The sequence below is a fragment of the Schistocerca nitens genome, chromosome 4 (genome assembly GCF_023898315.1).
Source record: "Schistocerca nitens isolate TAMUIC-IGC-003100 chromosome 4, iqSchNite1.1, whole genome shotgun sequence".
Lineage (NCBI taxonomy): Eukaryota > Metazoa > Arthropoda > Insecta > Orthoptera > Acrididae > Schistocerca > Schistocerca nitens.
Window position 1 is genome coordinate 839,785,518 of NC_064617.1, and position 23,579 is coordinate 839,809,096.

Consider the following 23,579-nt stretch of genomic DNA (forward strand, 5'->3'; position numbering starts at 1 on the left):
TGACCAACTGTACTTGCTCCAACGGGGGGGGGGGGGGGGGTGAAGGGGTATCCTTCTGCTGGGTGCCTGGTCGTGTCGGCATATGGGGCAATGAACAGGCTGATCGGGCTGCCAAGGAGGCCTGCAGAGAGCAGGATGTGGTCCAGTGTCCTATCCCCTTGCAGTCAGTCATCGCTGCACTCCACAGGAAGTGCATGGAATTGTGGGAGGACGAATGGCTGGCGGTGACGGCCAATAAACTGCGGTCAGTAAAGTCAACCACTCGGCCGTGGCGTTCCTCCTGCCGGCTGCTCAGGCGGGAAGAGGTGGCCCTCACACGTCTTCGGATCGGGCACTGTCCTCTGACGCATAGCTATTTATTACGGCGGGAGGATCCTCCGTTTTGTGATGCTTGTGGTGTGCACATCTCTGTCCAGCACATTTTAACAGACTGCATTTTATACCGTGATGCAAGGGCAGAAGCACAAGTTGATGGGGATCTGCCTTCTGTTTTAGCTAACGATGAGACGTGTGTGTCTAGGGTTTTTAAGTTTTGTGATGTGTCTGGACTCTGGCCTAAACTTTTAGGCTGGAGGTTTTAGTGTATTGCAGAGTGGCTGACTCCTCCCTTTTTTTTCCTTGCGGTCAGCCAGCCACTTCCATCTGCTACATTGTTTTAGCTCCCTCTACCATTTCCTTCCTGTGTTGTCCATGTTTTACCGCTGACGCCCTGCTTCATCCCACGCTTCGGTGTGGGTGAGCACATATTTTTCGATGATTGTTCCCCGTGTTTTATGTTCCTTTTTATGTAAATGTTCTGAGTTTTTTTTTCTTGACACCCGTCTCACTATGATACTGAACGGGCGCTGAAGACCTTGCTGTCGTGCGCCCACTAAACCCCCTCTACTACTACTACTACTACTACTACTACCTACTGGAAAGAGACCGCCAAGGAGACCCAAGAAGCGTTGGAGGGATGGACTCCATGAAGATTTAAACCACGTGTCAATAGATGTGAACGGATGGCGGATAGCAGCAATGGACAGAATACAGTGGAGGAGGAAACTTGTAGATGCGTGCGGTCCACTGGGCCTGATCACGTAGTAGTAGTAGTAGTAGTAGTAGTAGTAGTAATAGTCATGACGACTGTTGTGTTCCTTTCGTTACAGCGCTACAGCACGTCACAGGCTAGGCAGACGGACGCCCTATTCCTCGCCCACCCACCTGCGTGTGACGGGCGGCGCGTGTCGGCTGACGTGACATTTCGGACGGCCCGTGAGACACCGACGCCGACGCCGACGCCGACACCGCGGGTACAGCTGTGAGCGCCGGCCGCTCCGCGCATGCGCGCACTCTCGCCTGTTGCCGCCTCGGCGCGGCGCCCACAGCTGCGCGCCCCGCTCAGTAGCGTCGCGACGGCCGCCGACGCCGCGTCTCGCACGCACGCACGCAGCAGCCTACCGCGCCGCCCACGCCCGCGAGGCCTCTGGCACGCGAACACGCACGCAGGTGCTGCACGCACTGCCGCTGCCACCAGCCCGCGCCCAACGTTGCGTGAGTACCCACCTAACAGCGAATGCTCGCTTTCTCTGCTGTTACAACAGCTGTAGATTTAACAACAAAACAAAACGCTGTCGTTATTTTGGTCATACCTGCGTCTTTGGTGAACCTCGAATGCTATATAGTGTTGCACCATGAGCGTCCATAGAAAATTATCCAAGAGGGAGCAAGATTCGAGAACTGGAATTTTTAATGTTGCTGATTTGGTGAATTTTAGGACATGTGTTCAATGAGATAAATTTGGTAAGAAGCACCCTACACTTACTGTATCGTAAATCACTGGTTGTTACTCATTCATTTTTTGATGTGAATTATTTTCACAGATTCGAGAATACTTTTCCACACAATTGACATATCTTTTGGCGCCTCCCTTCGCCCCCCCCTCCTCCTCCCCCCCCTCCTCTCCCTAGCATTCTTAGATTAGTTGCGTTTGTTTGGGCTCCTTGTGGCACTTTTAAAAATAAATGTAAGTGTCGTGATCGTCTAAACTGGTTGCTTTTTTTCTTTCAAAGTAGGTACTACACGTACCTTCTTCGGTAACAGAAATAAATTTCTGAATCTTATTCCAATAATAAATATTAAGTGAAGGAACAATTAATTTCGTTTTGAGGTAATTCCTGAGATCTTTGAAAGCTTCTAGTTAGACAAGGGAAGTACTAGACCTTTTCTATCTTCTAGTTTCAATAAAAAAGTGTGCCATATAATAAACTTAATGGAAAGAATGAAAAAAAATAGTTTTGTTTTTCTCTAAAGGGGGGTAGGACGTCAAACGGGTCGACTTGGAGCAGGAGAGGCATCAGAGGACATTTTAATTTCCAGTGTCTATACTTTTATAAATGAATTCATAAAACTTTGTCAGCATCACCAGGAAGGATTCACACTCATTGCAGTGGAAGTTTGAAAACATAACAAAATAATTTTTTTTACGTGTGAAATTTCATCATTTTTTCACTTACTAATGGTTGCATTTGTTGCTATAGGTACACTTTTCTTCATAAGTTAGAGAGATTATTCGATGAATTTTGCACAGCATACATACCATACAGCTGTATGAAACTCTAGAATTTATTTAATTTATGAAAAAACGAATGATCTGTTGTATTTTAAACTTCATGTTTACAAAAAACACAAATTTTGTAGTTAATTACCTCGATTTTTACCACAGTTTTTAACAGATTTGGAAAATTCTAGAGTTTCATACACCTTTAAGTATGGTTTGTATGCTGTGCAAAATTCATTGAACCATCTCTCTTACTTATGAAGAAAAGTGTACCTATAGCAACAAATGCTGCCATTAGTAAGTGAAAAAAATGATGAAATTTCACATATAAAAAAAATTACTTCGTTATGTTTTCGAACTTCCACTGCTATGAGTGTGAATTCTGAATCCTTCCTGGTCATGATGACAAAGTTTTATGAATTTATTTGTAAAAGTATAGACAGTGGAAAGTAAAATGTCCTGTGGTGCCTCTCCTGCTCCAAGTCGGCCCGTTTGGCGTCCTACCCCCCTTAATTTAATAATTAAAATTCTTAATTGTGTAAATTACCCCTTGGAAAAAGGGATAAAAATATGAAAAATCATCTAATTTCATGTCGACTAGTTAAACATGAGACACTGTTCAACTCTGTAAGTTATATATGAAAAACTCACCATTAAATAGTTAAATGACAGATGATTTGCCATTAAAGTAGCTGAAAGTTGATAAATGCGCTCCAACTTTTAATGTATGCATCTGTAACGGAAAACACAATTTTGCGTGTGATACTTAAAAGACATGCATAGCTCCTGCACCTGTTCATTGTATGTACTGACATTTTCCTCTTGGGGTAAACAAAAATTATATTGAACTGTTTCTAGCCTTCAACTTGGGACAATCTTTCAACGCAGATTACGAATGTGTTGATTTTATGGCATCGCTTTCAATGGCTGAAGTTGACAGTTTACACAACTGATCTTGAAAAAGTGTTCACCTGTAGTACGTCTTTGCAATTTGCGTTTTGAAAAATTCCTTTCAACATACGTAGCGTGCTGAAGTAGTATTGTATTTCCTGTTATGGTAGACCTTCTGTGAAAAATAATATGAGTCAATCGAACGGTCTACGTTTCTAATAAATTTGTATTGACTAGGACAATATTTCGTACTGTAATCAGTAGTGGAGCTTCGCAAAAACACATTAGCAGCTATTTTGCAAATGGTTCGTTGGCGGGCCCATGTTTTCTAGAACGAGTCTGTTCCTATTGGCGTATACTTTCATCTGTTTGCTTGGTTGGTTTATTTTGCCACAAATCAGTATAAATAGGTGACAGTAAAGTAGAAAAATGTGAACTATACACAACGTAATCAACAGGCACAACGGTAGACAAAAATGTTCTTCTTTTTTTTCAAACTAAACGGATTTGCACATACCGGGTGATCAAAAAGGCAGTATAAATTGGAAAACTGAATAAATCACGGAATAATGTAGATAGACAGGTACAAATTGCTTGGAATGACATGGGGTTTTATTAGAACCAAAAAAATACAAAAGTTCAAAAAATGTCCGACAGATGGCGGTTCATCTGATCAGAATAGCAATAATTAGCACAACAAAGTAAGACAAAACAAAGATGATGCTCTTTACAGGAAATGCTCAATATGTCCACCATCATTCCTCAACAATAGCTGTAGTCGAGGAATAATGTTGTGAACAGCATTGTAAAGCATGTCCGGAGATATTGTGAGGCATTAGCGTCGCATGTTGTCTTTCAGCATCCATAGAGAAGTTGGTCGATCACGATACACTTGCGACTTCAGGTAACCCTAAAGCCAATAATCGCACGGACTGAGGTCTGGGGACCTGGGAGGCCAAGCATGACACAAGTGGCGGCTGAGCACACGATCATCACCAAACGACGCGCGCAAGAGATATTTCACGCGTCTAGCAATATGGGGTGGAGCGCCATCCTGCATAAACATCGTACATTCCAGCAGGTTTTTATCAGCCAGGCTGGGGATGATGCGATTCTGTAACATATCGGCATTTCCTCCAAGAAAAAAGGCGCGATAACGTTCGATGTTGTAAATCCAACCCATACCGTAACTTTTACGCCGTGCAATGGAGTTTCCAGGACAGTTCTAGGATTTTCGGTAGCCCAAATTCTGCAATTGTGGGCGTTGTCAGACCCTCTGAGCGTGAAATGAGCTTCGTCGGTCCAAACCCGTTACTCAACCAATCGTCATCTTCCGCCATCTTTTGAAACGCCCACAACGCAAGTGCACTCCGCTTCACTAAATCGCCTCGTAAAAGTTCATGATGCCGATGGATTTTGTACGGATAGCATCGGAGGGTACACCTAAGTGCCAACCAAACAGTAGTGTATGGAATGCCGGTGCGACGTGCGACTGCACGAGCGCTGACTTCCCCGTGCATAGACGAACCCGCTACAGTCTCCATTTCTTCCTGAACTGTCTCAGCAGCATTACGCCTTGCGCTTGGTCGGCCACTACGGGGTCTATAATAACCCGTGGCTTCGAACTTCGAAATCATTCTCGCCACAGCTGCACTTGTCAACGGACCTTTACCCGTTCGATTCCCCTTCCTATGGCGATAGGATCGTAACGCTGAACTAGCACATTCCCCATTCTGATAATGCAGCTTCACTAAGAGCGCCTTTTCAGATAACTTCAACATGCTGCGACTGCTGGCGCATCTGATTCTCTCTCTCATTACAGCTCCTTTTATACACGATTGTCATGCGCAGTCACTGACGTTTTGTTGTCCAGCGCCATCTATCGGACATTTTGTGAACTTTGTTTTTTTTTTGGTTCTAATAAAACCCCATGTTATTCCAAGCATGTGTGTCAATTTTTACAAAGCTTTTGACAATGTTGACTGGAATACTCTCTTTCAAATTCTGAAGGTGGCAGGGGTAAAATACAGGGAGCGAAAGGCTATTTACAATTTGTACAGAAACCAGATGGCAGTTATAAGAGTCGAGGGGCATGAAAGGGAAGCAGTGGTTGGGAAAGGAGTGAGACAGGGTTGTAGCCTCTCCCCGATGTTATTCAATCTATATATTGAGCAAGCAGTAAAGGAAACAAAAGAAAAATTCGGAGTAGGTATTAAAATTCATGGAGAAGAAGTAAAAACTTTGAGGTTCGCCGATGACATTGTAATTCTGTCAGAGACAGCAAAGGACCTGGAAGAGCAGTTGAACGGAATGGACAGTGTCTTGAAAGGAGGATATAAGATGAACATCAACAAAAGCAAAACGAGGATAATGGAATGTAGTCAAATTAAGTCGGGTGATGCTGAGGGAATTAGATTAGGAAATGAGACACTTAAAGTAGTAAAGGAGTTTTGCTATTTAGGGAGTAAAATAACCGATGATGGTCGAAGTAGAGAGGATATAAAATGTAGACTGGCAATGGCAAGGAAAGCGTTTCTCAAGAAGAGAAATTTGTTAACATCGAGTATAGATTTAGGTGTCAGGAAGTCGTTTCTGAAAGTATTTGTATGGAGTGTAGCCATGTATGGAAGTGAGACATGGACGATAACTAGTTTGGACAAGAAGAGAATAGAAGCTTTCGAAATGTGGTGCTACAGAAGAATGCTGAAGATAAGGTGGGTAGATCACGTAACTAATGAGGAGGTATTGAATAGGATTGGGGAGAAGAGAAGTTTGTGGCACAACTTGACTAGAAGAAGGGATCGGTTGGTAGGACATGTTTTGAGGCATCAAGGGATCACAAATTTAGCATTGGAGGGCAGCGTGGAGGGTAAAAATCGTAGAGGGAGACCAAGAGATCAATACACTAAGCAGATTCAGAAGGATGTAGGTTGCAGTAGGTACTGGGAGATGAAGAAGCTTGCACAGGATAGAGTAGCATGGAGAGCTGCATCAAACCAGTCTCAGGACTGAAGACCACAACAACAACAACATCTACATTATTCCGTGGTTTATTAAGTTTTCAAATTTATACTGACCTTTTGATCACCCGGTACATTCTGAATGGCTCAAATGGCTCTGAGCACTACGGGACTTAACATCTGAGGTCATGAGCCCCCTAGAACTTAGAACTACTTAAACCTAACTAACCTAAGGACATCAGACACATCCATGCCCGAGGCAGGATTCGAATCCGCGATCCTAGAAGTCGCGCGGTTCCGGACTGAAGCGCCTAGAACCGCTTGGCCACCACGGCCGGCGGTACATTCTGGCAACTGGTTACTGTCCTCAGTATGGGGTGCGACTACCTCTGGCATCAACACAGGCCTGACTACGACGGCACACGCTGTGAATGATGTCATCAATCTCATGGTGAAGCAATGAGTGCCATTCTCCCTGCAGAGCTGCTCACAAGTCTTGGAGAGTGCAACCCGTCTCTCTAGTGCATCCCGGACATGCTCTATGGGATTCAAATCCGTAGAGTGACCAGGCCATGCAATGTGTGCGATATCTTCCGTTTCCTAAAAAGTCAACCACCCGTGGGATATGAGGTCGAGCATTATCGTCCATGAATACGAAGTCTGGGCCCACAGCACCTCGCAACAACCGTGCATGAGATCCCAAGATCTTCTTACGGTACTTGAAGGCAGTTAAATTTTGCTGATTCACCAGTACAATTTCAGGAAGAGGGTTTCGAGTGGTAAACATAATCCCTGCTCACACCATTAGGAATCCTCCTCGAAATCGGTCTCTTACCACAATATTTGTGTCCCGAAATCGTGTTTCACGTGCCCTCCAGCTGCGAATCCGTCGAGAATCACTCTCCAGGCCAAATCGGGATTCATCTACGAAAAGAACATTGGCCCACTATTCGACCGTCCAGGTCGCATGTAGACGGCTCCACTTGGGATGTTCCCTACTGTGAAGACACGCCGCATGTAAAAAGTCAGTAGGTCTTCAACAATAAAGGCCACTCTGCTGAAGCCTTCTGCACACCGTTTGCCTCGATACAACACGTCCAGTGGATGCTGCGAGATCACGTGCCAGTTGTCATGCAGTACTAGAGCAGTACCGTCGTGCTCTTACAGTTAAATAACGGTCCTCTCTTTCTGATGTTACACGTGGTTGGCCCTGCCCTGGTCTCCGGGATATAGTTTCGGTCTCTATAAACTGTCGCCTCTGTTTTGGTTGGCAGGAGAGCCAACACCGTGTTACCAGAAGGAGGCCGAAAGGCATGCGTTTTAGCTCACGCAGGCTGGCGTGAGGTCTGGAACACGACAAGGAAATCAGAATTTAGAAAAACGGACGTAGCTGGTGGAATACTTAACTTTAATCCGTTAATGAAAAACGTCAGTCTTACTGGTACAGTATTCATAATATCAATGGCGCCTTGCTAGGTCGTAGCAAATGACGTAGCTGAAGGCTATGTTAAACTATCGTCTCGGCAAATGAGAGCGTATGTTGTCAGTGAACCATCGCTAGCAAAGTCGGTTGTACAACTGGGGCGAGTGCTAGGAAGTCTCTCTAGACCTGCCGTGTGGCGGCGCTCGGTCTGCACTCACTGATAGTGGCGACACGCGGGTCCGACGTATACCAACGGACCGCGGCCGATTTAAAGGCTACCACCTAGCAAGTGTGGTGTCTGGCGGTGACGCCACATTCCTCCCCTGCAAATCGGCGTACGGTTGTGGCATAAGGCTTCCGCCCGCCGTGGGGAGGACCCCATGTTGACGTATGCGACGAGGTGGGGAGCCTAACAACAGGCGAGGCTGTGCCACCCGCACCCTGCCATTCGGACCGCGGAGAGCTAGGAAACGCCTGAAAACCTGCTCCAGGGTGCACGCCAACATGCGGTGTATGCGCCCGCAGAGAGACAAGAGGGGCCGAAGGGTCGACCTCCATCGGGCCGGGGCACCCATCGGGCGAAGACGACATACGGTCCGGAGCGGGCAAGAGTTCCATGTCGGAGGACAACTGGTCACGGGAAGCGGTCGGCGGCGCGTGACCCAGGGAGGCGCCCGGCGGTTGCAACGACGCGTCCACTGCGGGCGTCGCCGGCGGGAGAACAGGCGGCGGCGGGGGCGGCGGCGGCGCGTCGCCATGGGGCAAAATGGAAGGCAGCGTCGGTAACACCTGGTTCCGAGGCGAGCCAGTAGATGGGTCCCCAGGGCGCTGACCGGACGGCACCGTCGCTGAAAGCAGACGGGGAGCAGCAGATCCCATGCGACGACAGAGGCGCAGCTGATTGAGATGCCGACACACCTCACCAGAGGCCCCCAAAACCAGATACATAGCGCGGCCGAGGCAGCGAAGACTGCGTCCTTCGAGCCAACGCCGTGAACCTCGATAGTGGCGGTAGTAGACAACGTCGCCTGGGGCAAAAGCAGGTGTCTGCCGCTGCACAGGAACCTGATGCGGCGGATGTAGCAAAGACATCAAGGTTCTATGAGGGCGACCATGGAGCAACTCAGCCGTCGAGCGACCATCTCGGGGCTGAGAGCGATACGAGGACAAAAAGAGCAATAACGCGTCCTCCCAAGAATGCGACTCTTTCAACTTCAACATCTGTGACTTGAAAGTCCTGACCAATCGTTCAGCGGCACCGTTTGACTGTGGCGAAAACGGCGCGGACGTCAGATGTTGAATACCATTGGCCTTGCAGAATGACTGAAATTCTGCGGACATAAATTGTGGGCCATTGTCGGAAACAATAGTCTGTGGAAGACCTTCAATGCAAAAGATAGCAGATAACGCTTGAATGGTGGCAGATGACGTCGTGGAAGACATCCGGACAACAAAAGGAAAATTACTGAATGAATCAACCACAATCAACCATCGAGCATTCCAGAATGGACCAGCAAAATCGGTGTGTAAGCATTGCCAAGGGGAAGTGGCTTTTGGCCATGCAAAGAATTTCCGCGGTGGGGCTGATTGTTGTTCGGCACACACCATGCAAGAAGAGCACATATTGGTAATCGAGGCATCGATTCCTAACCAAGTACAGTGCTGACGAGCAAGTTGTTTCGTTCTCACTATACCACAATGTCCTTGGTGGAGAAGCTGTAAGACAAAGGACTGTAACGAACGTGGGACCACGACCCTGGACTGATCATTATCAGAACACAACAGAAAAACACCACATCGAACAAAAAGTCTCTCCTTGTGAGCAAAAACTCGGCGAACCAACGGATCCCCGATCCGTGACTTTGACAAGGGCCATTGCGTAGCAACAAAACGCAGAACGGTAGCAAGGACAGTGTCGGCAGCTGTGGCAGTAGCTACACGACGAAAATCTATCACAAAGGATTCGACCACGTCATCGGTTTCCGAATCAATGAACATGCAAGCAAGTTCGGTGGAATCGAAGGCTCTATCCTCAGCAACAGGCAAACGGGACAACGCATCGGCGTTTCCGTGCTTATCAGTGGACCGATACAAGATATCGTAACGGTACTGCGAGAGGAAAATAGACCAGTGAATGAATTTCTGCGCTGTACGTGGAGGTACAGGCTTGTTCGGATGAAAAAGCGATGTCAAAGGTTTGTGGTCTGTGATGATGGTAAAGTGACCACCATACAAGAAATCAAGAAACTTTGTAACACCAAATACGAGAGCCAATGCTTCTTTCTCGATCTGTGAATAATTTCTTTGCGCAGACGAGAGCAATTTGGACAAGAAGGTAATAGGGCGATCGTGCGATCCATCTTTGTGCGCAAGCACAGCACCGATCCCGAAATCCGATGCATCCACCATCAACAAAAGGGGCTTCTGGGGATCGAATGGCATAAGGCAAGTATTGGAAAGCAACACCGATTTCAACTGGCGAAAGGCGCGTTCGCATTCCATCGTCCAGATGAACGGAACACCTTTACGGCGTAAGCGATGAAGCGGAGCTGAAATGGAAGAGGCGTGTGGGATATAACGGTGATAATAATTAATTTTTCCCAGCACACTCTGTAGCTGCTTCAAATTCTGCGGCGAAGGCAAGGCTTGTATGGCACGGAGGTGCTCGGGACTGGGATGTATGCCTTGGGCATTGAGTACATGTCCCAGGTAGGGAAAGTCACGAGCAAAAAACACACATTTGTCCTTCCGCAAGCGAAGACCATTTTGTCACAAGACCTGAAATAATGTTCTGAGATTGGCTAAATGTTCTTCTTCCGTCTTTCCGAAGATCACAATATCGTCCAGATAGTTTGCTGCAGTAGGGACCGACGCACAAACAGATTGTAGATATTGCTTAAACAATGCAGGGGCGGATGCACACCCGAATGGCAGTCGTTTGAATCGATACAAACCAAGATGCGTGTTAACCACCAAAACGCGCTGGGATTCTTCGTCCACCGGTATTTGCAAGTACGCATCTTCTAGGTCCAACTTCGAAAAATATTTACCCGGGCACAGTTTGTCAAAAAGATCTTCGGGGCGGGGTAAAGGAAAAGTTGCAGTCACTAGTTGTGGATTCACTGTTGCCTTGAAGTCCACACAAAGTCTCAATTTTCCGGAAGGTTTTGGCAAAATTGCTAAGGGTGATGCCCAGAGAGAAGCCTGCACACGTTCAATTACACCTTGTGATTCCAAATCGTGTAATGTTTTTGCGACCTCATCACACAATGCGTGGGGAACATTGCGCGCTCTGTAAAATTTCGGTTCCGCGTTTACTTTCAGTTCCAAATGTGCTTTATAGTTCTTAGCGCAATTAAGGCTCGGTGCAAAAATGTCTGCAAATTCTTCACATAGACGAGAAACACTGTCTGAAGGCACAGCCTTGTTCACTGATAGGACCTGATTTACTATAGACAAGTTAAACAACTGAAATAAATCTAAACCAAACAAGTTCACTGCAGAAGAAGAACGAAGGACGTAAAATGACACAAGTTTTGTTTGTCCTTTGTTTGTTGCAAGAAGGCTGCACTGTCCTAACACAGGGATCTTTTGACCTGAATAGCTAGTTAGCTTAACATTTGCAGCACGCAACGGAGGTGTGCCCAGTAGTTTGTAAGTGTCTTGATTGATCAGTGAGACTGCAGCTCTGGTATCGAGCTGGAATGGTATCACTTTGCTGTGAATGTCCAAGTCTACAAAAAGTTTATTATCCTGCTGACGACAAGAGCGCCTGTCTCGTGCAACGTGAACTGACACTGGCACAAAATCACTTGCGACTTGACGGGATTTCCGGCGATGTCGACGCACACTATTTGTGGGATGAACACAGTCACTGTTAGAGAGAGTGGCACTGAGCGGAGTGGAATGCACTACATGAATTTACATGGGCGAAGTTTCATGAGCCTGAGTATCCTTGGTTCGAATGCAGCGCAAAGCAAAGGGCCTGGAATGGTTGTGAGTGTCCGATCTGAGCTTTTTCTGGCAAACACTCTGAACATTTCCTTTTTTATTATGGAAAAAGCAAATAGCCTGGCGTGACGGGCAATTCTCATGCGAATGTCTAGTAGCACACCGTGGGCTTGATTTTAGCACTGCATTTGCTTGCCTGCGCGGCACACGTGGCTGAGAGCCTGGTGGCAGCAGCGCGGCCGGGCGTGAGGGCTGTTTACTGCTCCGTGCAGCTCGCCCGGCGGGCCAGTTAACCTGACACATGGCTGGTGAAGTTTCAAATGATTCCTGAGCAAAGTCAAGTGTGTCCTGCCGATCCAATATGTCCATCACTTGTTGAAGGGAGGAATTGACGAGTTTCAAAATTTGTTCCCTTATACGAATATCAGAAACGTTCTGTGCAATTGCATCACGTACCATAGTATCTGAATAAGGGAGTCCACATTGACACTCAAAAGCACAATCCCTTGTAAGGCCTTGCAAAGTTGCAACCCACTCCCGATTAGTCTGACCTGACCTACGTTTTGTACGAAAGAAGGTATACCTTTTCGCAACTACATTGACTGATTCTTTGAAATATGCATCTAATGCAGACAAAATTTCGTCGTAGGACAGAGTTGCTACGTCGCATCGGGGAAATAATTTGACTATTACACAGTACGTTTGGATGCTGACCGATGATAACAAATAAGGCTGCCGCTTGTTACCTTGAATTCTGTAATCGGCGAGATGGAATCCAAATTGGCGTGACCACTCCGTCCAGCTTTCCAGTGCAGCATCAAAAGGTCGAAAAGTTGGTGCAACAGCGTGTTGTGGCTGCGTTAGCGGTGGAGCGGCGGCTGCTGCATCGTTTTGCATTGCCCGTTGACCCTGGACGAGCTGTCCAAGGGCATCCAGTAAGGCCTACGTCTGCTGATTCTGTAAGCGATAAAATTCGGACAGTACATCTGGAGATTGTGGCGAAGCCATTACACAAGTAAATCAGGGCAATATCGATAAGAACGCGGAATTGCCTCGTTGCCAATGTTTTGGTTGGCAGGAGAGCCAACACCATGTTACTAGAAGGAGGCCGAAAGGCACGCGTTTTAGCTCACGCAGGCTGGCGTGAGGTCTGGAACACGACAAGGAAATCAGAATTTAGAAAAACGGACGTAGCTGGTGGAATACTTAACTTTAATCCGTTAGTGAAGAACGTCGGTCTTGCCGGTACATTATTCATAGTATCAATAGTAACTGATAATGGCGCCTTGCTAGGTCGTAGCAAATGAAATAGCTGAAGGCTATGTTAAACTATCGTCTCGGCAAATGAGAGCGTATTTTGTCAGTGAACCATCGCTAGCAAAGTTGGTTGTACAACTGGGGCGAGTGCTAGGAAGTCTCTCTAGACCTGCCGTGTGGCGGCGCTCGGTCTGCACTCACTGATAGTGGCGACACGCGGGTCCGACGTATACTAACGGACCGCGGCCGATTTAAAGGCTACCACCTAGCAAGTGTGGTGTCTGGCGGTGACACCACAGCCTCATCCGAGAAACAACAGAACGATTCACGTTAAGCCATCGGGCCACATGAATTTGCGACTCTACTGCTTCCATTCTTCGTATGGCCCTCCACAGCAGAGAGTTTGGTAGGCGTCTTCTCAGTGCCATACTGCACCATCTGGGACTGTGGATGTGGGACTACCCTGCAAACGCTACCCCGCTTGATAGGTGCGCCGACGTCATTGCTGGCGCGGCTGTCAGCTGATCAGAATGGCATCTTTCGAGTAGATCACGATTTTAATGACATCTGTTGACAGTTTGCATGAATACATAGTGAATTAGTCACAAGACTGGGAAATACCAGTTTGTTGCTTTAATTTTGGACATACGTGTATTTTCAGCTTCTGGTCACACAAGTGATTTCATTACCGGTTTCGACTTGTTACCAAGTCGTCATAAAATCATCGGCTTAAAAAGAGAGATAGTAAAATATACTAGAAAACTAAATTAAAAATCATCTACAGGTACTTGACTGTATCACACGCTAACTCGTTACAACACCCTCATTGGCATTGTAGCGAGAAGGAAGTACTTCTCTGGGCGGTATCACTAACCTGGTGTCTTGCTGCTTCGGTGAGTCCCTCGTAGGACAGTGGTAGCGCTCAGTCGCCTGGTTCCATGTAGGTGGTGATCCTGCTGAAGTGGAATGTTTAGGGATGCCAGTTGTTAATTGTCAACAACGTTTGTACTATACTTGTTTTAATACAGAAATTGCTTTGTCACACACGTCACAGATTCAGCATTTGCAATATAGCGGCTCTGGACTACGCCCATTAACACAGTTTTCTGCCTTTACATAATGATAAACACTGTCCACGACACGTGGCGTTCTGATAACTAATAACTTCACTTTCTAGCTTGTTTAACAGCTGAAATATGAACTCGCTACCGTTATTTTAGAGCCGCCCCTGTTACACGACCGTGCGTTTTGACTGGCTCCTCGCGACTAACTCGCCCTGTCTTACCGAACGAGAAGAGAGACCACCCATCTTTCTCTCTGAGCCAATGAGGACACTTCTCTCTTTATCCAAACCTTCAGCCAATGGCGTTCGTCCGGCCATCCTGATTTAGGATTACCGTGATTTCCCTAAATCGCTCCAGGCAAATGCCGGGATGGTTCCTTTGAAAGGGCACGGCCGACTTCCTTCCCCGTCCTTCCCTAATTCGATGAGACCCATGACCTCGCTGTCTGGTCTCCTTCCCCAAACAACCCAACCCAATGGCGTTCAGATCGCTGTTGCCAGGCGGATCTGACGTCACGTTTGCGGACATTGTGACGGAAGTTTGTCTCGGAACACTGTCTCAGATTGTAAGATCCTACTCCCAAATAGTCGGATCTTGTCCCTGCTAAGACTGCACAACATTGCCTCCTATGATTTCATTACTAATACTCTTGCTGACGCTTAATTGTTAAATGTACATGTAGCCTGGCTGCTACTGCGCATTCCCGGTCGCATAAATTTGCGTAATACTTGGCTTAAACACGTGAAGGGAATGCATATATGCATTACGTCGTCAACTGAGTAGGCCCAGAGAGACGATGACAATGTAGACTTACCGACGCTCTGAAATTTCCTGGCAGATTAAAAGCGTGTGTAGGAGTGGGAAATGAACTTCGGAGCTTCGCCTTTGTGCAGTAAGTGCTCTACCGATTGAGCTATCCAAGCGGGACTCACGATCCGCCCTCACAGGGCTTTGATTGTTGGAACTACTACCCAATAACATAAATTTGGTAACTCCTAACAATTTCAAATTATTACCCAATCGCCTGTAGCCTTCAGTTCCAACAATCAGAGTGCAGGCATTTTTAAATATGTGAGTGGCTCGCAGACTTCTTGAGTAATAGAACCCAGAACGTCGTCCTGGGCTGCGAGTGTTTATTAGAGACAAGAGTATCGGCAGGAGTGCCTCAGGAAGGTGTAATAGGACCGCTCTTACTCTCGAGATACGTAAGCGATCTGATGTAGAGGGCGAGTAGCAGTGTGCGACTGTTTGCTGCTTACACTGTAGTGAACGGGAAAGTGTCGTTGTCGACCGACTGTGGGAGGATATAAGATGAGTTAGACAGGACAGGTATTTGCTGTTCGGACTGCCAGCTCGCTCTGAATGTAGAAAATACACGTTGATGATGATGAATAGGAAAAACGGTCCTGTAATATTCGAATACAGGTTTATTTGTGTGCTGCTATATTCAGTCACGTCGGTGAAATACTAGGCGTAGTACTGTAAAGTGATATGAAGTGGAACGAGCAGACGATGTCTGTTCAAAAAATCCCAGAACATTCATAATTTCATGCCAATAGTGTGTTGGAGCGAAATGCGGTTGGCATTTTAATGTGTAACTGCCCCAAGTTTCATTGCTGTATATCTGTTAGTTATTGTTCGGTGCTATATTGAGTGGAACGTTGTGTCGCACAGTTTGCGAATTTGGAGATGGTAGAGTAAGAGGAGCAACGCGTCTACATTAATTTTTGCATAAAACTTAAGAAAACCTTTACAGAGACACACCAATGATGCAAGAAGCGTACGGTGATGTGCGCGTAAGCCGCTCTCGGTGTTAAAAATGGTTCACACGGTTTGAAAATGGCCGGACGGAAGTTAAAGGTGACCCTCGTTCAGAACGCCCTTCGACGTCTACCGTTGATGCTCATGTCAGGAACGTCAACGAAATTGCGCGTGCCAATTGAAGACTGACTGTCCGAGAGATTGCAGAAGAATGCAACATTTCAGTTGGACCCTGTCATAAAGTCATGAGGCAGCGTCTTGGAATGCATCGTGTTGCTGCCACGTTAGTCCCACGGCTCGTGAGTCAGGACCAGAAAGAGCAATCAGTAAAGAGCTTTTGGATCGCGCAGATGAGAACGAGATGTTCCATAAGAGAATCGTAGCTGGTTATGAGACGTGGGTCTACGATTATGATGATGTGAAGACCAAGGTTCAACCTTCACAATGGGCCGGGAAACGTTCTCTAAGACCAAAAAAAGACTCGTCAGGTCAGGTCAAATGTCAAGGCCATGGTGATAGTTTTCTTTGACCTTCAATGATTATTTCATCACGAATTCGTGCCACAGGGACAACCTGTTAATCGATGGTACTATCGGGACGCCTGTGAGAAGGAAACGGTCTGAAATGTGACGAGAGAATTCATTGCTCATTCATCACGATAACGCACCCACACGTTCATCCCTGTTGGTGCGTGTCTATTGCACAAAAAAATGAAATCACTATGCTGCCTCAACCTCCGTACTCTCCAGACCTGGCACCGGCGAACTTTTTTTTTATTTCCAAAGTTTAAAACCTCACTGAAAGGACGAAGATTTGCAACGATACACAAGATAAAAGAAAATTCGCAGACGGCACTTCGGACGATCCAACAAGAGGCGTACCAAAACCATTTCCGAAAGTGAAAATAGCGTTGGGAGTGGTGCATCAATTGTGGAGGACAGTATTTCGAGGGAGACCATTCACAATAAGTAAAAGGTAAACGTAGAAAAATTTTGTAGATAAAGTTCCGAAATTTTTTGAACAGACGTAGTACATGGATTGTAGTAGGAAGGCGGTTGGTCGACTTTGTTTTATCGGGAGAATTTTATGAAGAAGACCGCGTACATCACAGTGCGACCCATTCGAGAGTACTGCTCCATTGTTCGGCATCCCCAGGAAGTCGGGTGAAGGCTCGATCCACACGAGCGAGTAACAGCCGCGCGTTTCGCAGTGAGAGCGCGTCGTTTCAGAACATCCGGGGCGGTATCGCAGCGATAATCAAGCAGCAGTTCTACACTTGAATCCAACTAGTTTGCATGTAGGCGGAAGAAAGTAGGCAATGTTTGCTTATTGCTCATATGAATATATTAAGGACCGTGACGGGAGGTTTTGGACTCACCCAATGGTTACAGCACGGCTGATAGAACGAGCGTTCGCTACTCTGATTATACACTCCTGGAAATTGAAATAAGAACACCGTGAATTCATTGTCCCAGGAAGGGGAAACTTTATTGACACATTCCTGGGGTCAGATACATCACATGATCACACTGACAGAACCACAGGCACATAGACACAGGCAACAGAGCATGCACAATGTCGGCACTAGTACAGTGTATATCCACCTTTCGCAGCAATGCAGGCTGCTATTCTCCCATGGAGACGATCGTAGAGATGCTGGATGTAGTCCTGTGGAACGGCTTGCCATGCCATTTCCACCTGGCGCCTCAGTTGGACCAGCGTTCGTGATGGACGTGCAGACCGCGTGAGACGACGCTTCATCCAGTCCCAAACATGCTCAATGGGGGCAGATCCGGAGATCTTGCTGGCCAGGGTAGTTGACTTACACCTTCTAGAGCACGTTGGGTGGCACGGGATACATGCGGACGTGCATTGTCCTGTTGGAACAGCAAGTTCCCTTGCCGGTCTAGGAATGGTAGAACGATGGGTTCGATGACGTTTTGGATGTACCGTGCACTATTCAGTGTCCCCTCGACGATCACCAGTGGTGTACGGCCAGTGTAGGAGATCGCTCCCCACACCATGATGCCGGGTGTTGGCCCTGTGTGCCTCGGTCGTATGCAGTCCTGATTGTGGCGCTCACCTGCACGGCGCCAAACACGCATACGACCATCATTGGCACCAAGGCAGAAGCGACTCTCATCGCTGAAGACGACACGTCTCCATTCGTCCCTCCATTCACGCCTGTCGCGACACCACTGGAGGCGGGCTGCACGATGTTGGGGCGTGAGCGGAAGACGGCCTAACGGTGTGCGGGACCGTAGCCCAGCTTCATGGAGACGGTTGCGAATGGTCCTCGCCGATACCCCAGGAGCAACAGTGTCCCTAATTTGCTGGGAAGTGGCGGTGCGGTCCCCTACGGCAGTGCGTAGGATCCTACGGTCTTGGCGTGCATCCGTGCGTCGCTGCGGTCCGGTCCCAGGTCGACGGGCACGTGCACCTTCCGCCGACCACTGGCGACAACATCGATGTACTGTGGAGACCTCACGCCCCACGTGTTGAGCAATTCGGCGGTACGTCCACCCGGCCTCCCGCATGCCCACTATACGCCCTCGCTCAAAGTCCGTCAACTGCACATACGGTTCACGTCCACGCTGTCGCGGCATGCTACCAATGTTAAAGACTGCGATGGAGCTCCGTATGCCACGGCAAACTGGCTGACACTGACGGCGGCGGTGCACAAATGCTGCGCAGCTAGCGCCATTCGACGGCCAACACCGCGGTTCCTGGTGTGTCCGCTGTGCCGTGCGTGTGATCATTGCTTGTACAGCCCTCTCGCAGTGTCCGGAGCAAGTATGGTGGGTCTGACACACCGGTGTCAATATGATCTTTTTTCCATTTCCAGGAGTGTAGATTTAAGAGAAGATGAAAGTAAGTTATTTATTTTCGAAGGAATGTCCAATCGTTTGATGAATTAACAGTAAAATAACAACTGTTCATCCTTCCCAGATATCTGCGTGGTTGTTGCATTATCAATACAGAATCGGCGAGCACTGTGTAAAATAGTAATGAAGTCATGTTTCCGCAATAACCTTTCTTTCAGGAGTGCTAGTTCTGCAAGGTTCAGAGGAAAACTTCTGTAAAGTCTGGATGGTAGAAGACGAGGTACTGGCAGAAGTAAAGCTGTGAGGACGGGGCGTGAGTCATGCTTGGGTAGCTCAGAGGGTAGAGTACTAGCCCGCGAAAGGCAAAGGTCCCGAGTTCGAGTCTCGGTCTGGCACACAGTTTTAATCTGCCAGGAAGTTTCATATCAGCGCACACTCCGCTGCAGAGTGAAAATCTCATTCTGCAAGCGAGAGCTCATTGCAGGCCAGGGTGGATGTGTGTTGTGTTTTTTGATGAACTCTGGTTGTGCCTCGGTGCCAGTAATGTCCGTGTGTTGGTTACAAGGAAGCCATCTGAGGGCCTGCAACTAAAAACTCTGCGTGTTAGACATACTGGACCTACACCTTGAATTATGGTGTGGGGTGCTATCTCGTGTGACAGCAGGAGCACTCTCTTGGTTATCCTACGCACCCTGAGTGCAAATTTGTTCGTTAATCTGATGATCCGACTTCCTGTTTTGCCATTCATAATCAGCGTTCCAGGGGGTGTTTTCCAACAGAATAACATTCGCCCACATACCGCTGTTGTAACTCAACATGATCTACAGAGTGTCGACATTTTGCGTTGGACTGCTCGATCATCAGATCTGTCTCCAATCCAGCACATACGAGACACTATCGGACGACTACTCCAGCGTCATCCACAACCAGCATTAACTGTCCCTGTACTGACCGACCAAGTGCTACAGGCATGGCTCTCCATCCCAAAAACTAACATGCGATACCCGTACAACACAATGCAAGCATGCTTGAATGCTTGCATTCAGCATTCTGGCGGTTACACTGGTTGTTAATGTACTAGCACTTCACATTTGCAATGGCTTATCTCGTACTTAACCTGTGCTCTTTCAATGTTAATCACTTATGTATGTTACCTAGACAAATGTATTCCCGAAATTTCATTACTCTACGTAAGTTTGTTTTTCGATGTTGTGATTTTTTTCTCGTCACTGTAGTTCACAATGTAGGTTATATAAATGTTTATAGAATTAAAAGAACCTATACACTATTTGCCAAAACGTGAACGTGTGAAGGTTTACCACTTTTGTGGTTCTCCTGTTTCGATTTCGGCTTTTTCGCTAGTCTGCGGGTGAATAATACGAAACCAATAAAACCAACATAATTTAGTTCTTTTGTTTTACTGAAGTTTTGTATTCTATATAGACTGTAGTTTCAATAGTTAAGGCTTTCTTTTAACTGGTGTCTAACACCCGTTGTAGTTGTCTCATCAAATATTCTACATATTTTACTTTGTTCATTTATTTAATGCAAACTGTTATATAGCCACTGTTTTGATTAATTGTTAATGTTAAAATGCAGTACCACCACACTATCAAAGATTGCATTTACTGTAGGTTCCGTCAAACGCCTCCATTTTTCTGCATTTATTTATTTCTGTTTATCTTATTTATATTGCTTAAGTTCCTTATCTATTCTGTAGTTACATTGATATTTGTCTCTTCTTTTAATTGGTTTGTGTATCACTCTCCATGTTTCATACCTCCTGATGTAGGCTTTTCTAGTACTAATTTTATTTTATTTTATTGGGTTGGTTTATTAATAGAAGCTGTTATGTAGGCATGCTATTCCTATTTTGTGTTAAAGGTTTTCCTGTCTACTCAATTGTTGCTTATGTACTGTTCAATTTTTACTTTTTCATTGCATTACCACCACACTGTCAAAGATGTTACTTACAAGGGAACCTCCCCATCACACCCCCCTCAGATTTAGTTATAAGTTGGCACAATGGATAGGCCTTGAAAAACTGAACACAGATCAATCGAGAAAACAGGAAGAAGTTGTGTGGAACTATGAACAAATAAGCAAAATATAAAAACTGAGTAGTCCATGTGAAAGATAAGCAAGATCATGGAAAATGTGAGCCAAGCAGCGCGGTGGTCCCGTGGTTAGCGTGAGCAGTTGCGGAACGAGAGGTCCTTGGTTCAAGTCTTCACCCGGGTGAAAAGTTTAATTTAATTAGTTTAATTTTCAGTTTATGTGACAAACTCTTATGTTTTCATCACTTTTTGGGAGTGATTATCACATCCACAAGAAAACCTAAATCGGGCAAGGTAGAAGAATATTTTTACCCATTCGCCAAATGTACAAGTTAGGTGGGACGACAACGTATTCCTGTCATGTGACGCACATGCCGTCACCAGTGTCGTATAGAATGTATCAGACGTGCTTTCCTGTGGAGGAATCGGTTGACATATGACCTTGCGATCAAATGTTTTCGATTCCCATTGGAGGGGCACGTCCTTTCGTCTACTAATCGCACGGTTTTGCGGTGCGGTCGCAAAACACAGACACTAAACTTATTACAGTGAACAGAGACGTCAATGAACGAACGGACAGATCATAACTTTGCGAAAATAAATAAAGTAAAATTTTCGTTCAAGGGAAGACTTGAACCAAGGACCTCTCGTTTCGCAGCTGCTTACGCTAACCACGGGACCACGGCACTCATAATCTCACATTAACCTTGATGTTGCCTATCTTCAACATGGACTACTCAGTTTTTATATTTTGCTTATTTGTTCATAGTTCCACACAACTTCTTCCTGTTTTCTCGATTGATCTGTGTTCAGTTTTTCAAGGCCTATCCACTGTGTCAACTTATAACTAAAACTGAAGGGGGTGCGATGGGGAGGTTCCCTTGTTAGTGTATGTTTCTGCTTCAGTCTAGACGTGTTACTTGTCTTCCAATGTTGTTTGCAATCATTGTAACTTCTTTGGTGATAATACTCAGTAAATGTCTGAAGATGGCCTTGTAAGCCAAAAACCGGTTAACACAATAAAAGTAATATTGTAGAACAAAAGCAAACTGGTGATTTTCATTTATTATAATTAAGGCTATGCGTTTTCACACATTAAGGTTTTACGAGCTTAACGTCAAATATTCAACATGTTAAACTCATCTGCAAAGTAATACGACGTATGAAAATCTTACGTTAGAGTCCTAGTCTTTAAAGAATCAGGGGTGTGGGTTATGGGTTACGTCTGTTTTCGGTTATTTATAAAACGACAGGTGACTTCGGAGACCTTCGTGAATGTGCGGCTTTGAATTCGAGGATTATACTGAATTTGTGACTGAGCGCATTCAGGAAATCGGTTAGACAGGACACATCGCAGGCACGCACCGAGTTCTCCTCTGCAGTGGGCATAAGTGGTCGGCTTGAAACAGTGTTCATTGACTACCGGGGGGTGGGCGATATGATTTTGCACTTTCACCTAATGAACAAAGTAACAGCCGACTGAACAGCAGACCAGCCCTGTGAAAAGACTCAAGGGTTCCTAGTAAATGGAACACACCACGCCATTCCAAACGGAGAGTAATCTTCAGATATATAAGTAATTTCAGGTGTACCCCAAGGAATTATTACAGGATCGCCACTGTTTGCAGTATAGTGGATAATGTCGATAACTCCATGATCCTGTTCGCAGGTAAAGCTATTATATACATAGAAGTCGCCACCCTAGAAAAATGTAGCAAACTGCAGGAAGATCTGCGGTGGATCGATCCTTGGTGGAGGGATTGTCAGGTGATCCTAAACATAAATACATATAGCGTAGCGCACATAAACTGGTGGATGGATCCGTTATTGTTTCCTTTCACTACTGCTGAACAGTAATTGGAGACAGTAACGTGCATTAGTTATCTGCGACAGTTGTACAGACACAGGGTAGGGGACACTTTAAACATAACCTTATGGTCCGCAGCTCATGGTCGTGCGGTAGCGTTCTCGCTTCCCGCACCCGGGTTCCCGGGTTAGATTCCCGGCGGGGTCAGGGATTTTCTCTGCCTCGTGATGACTGGGTGTTGTGTGATGTCCTTAGTTTAGTTAGGTTTAAGTAGTTCTAAGTTCTAGGGGACTGATGACCATAGATGTTAAGTACCATAGTGCTCAGAGCCATTTGAACCATAACCTTATGGGGACATGAATAAATATTTTATGTAAATATTTTCTAGTTTTGCTTCGTAATTCGTTGAGTACAGTGGTTTTAATCATATGTAGATATAATTTCAGATCGATGGATAAAAAGGGTGACATTCATATCCGTGTTAAGGGGCTCCGGAACGCCCTATACTTGCAATGTTAAAATAACGCTTATAAATTACATCTTTCCTCACAAAGTATTTGAGGTAGGAAGTTGAACTTTTTACAGATTATTTATTGGAATATGGGCTACAACTTAACACAGGGATTTTACAAAATTTTACTTCAGTTATTAAAGATGATTTTTTTTCAATTGTAATGAAAATTCACAACATTTTTTTGCAATTTTTTATTTATATATTCAAAAATATACAGTTTTTTGGGAAAAGGCTGTGTTCAATTATGCAGAAGGTACTGTGTAACATTTACTGAAAGTTTCAAACAAATATGTTTGGAAGATCCTTAGAAAACATGTAATTAGTATGAGAAAATAAAAGTTTTGGGAATCGAGCGACAAAGATTGGATTAACTTTTTAGTGCATTCCAGGTCCATAGGATGGATTATCTTCATCCTCTGCAAACTCCTCCTCCAGCTTCCTCTTGTTCCTCCTCCTGTTTACTCTTGCTTGTATTTCTAGACTCTTTACAGCCCTGTCTGCAGCCCGAAGGCGTTCCTTGTCTAAAGCAG

At 45.9% G+C, this 23,579-nt stretch overlaps 1 protein-coding gene across 1 annotated transcript in view; it reads left to right on the forward strand.

Moving 5' to 3' along the window:
• Window positions 1–1,405: 1,405 nt before the first annotated feature.
• The window catches only part of LOC126253274 (serine/threonine-protein phosphatase rdgC), a 1,933,713-nt gene continuing 1,911,539 nt past the window's right edge, over window positions 1,406–23,579 (forward strand). Inside the window, exon 1 of the mRNA XM_049954489.1 lies at window positions 1,406–1,533. The gene's annotated coding sequence lies outside the window, so the exon portion shown is untranslated. The remainder of the gene's footprint in view (window positions 1,534–23,579) is intronic.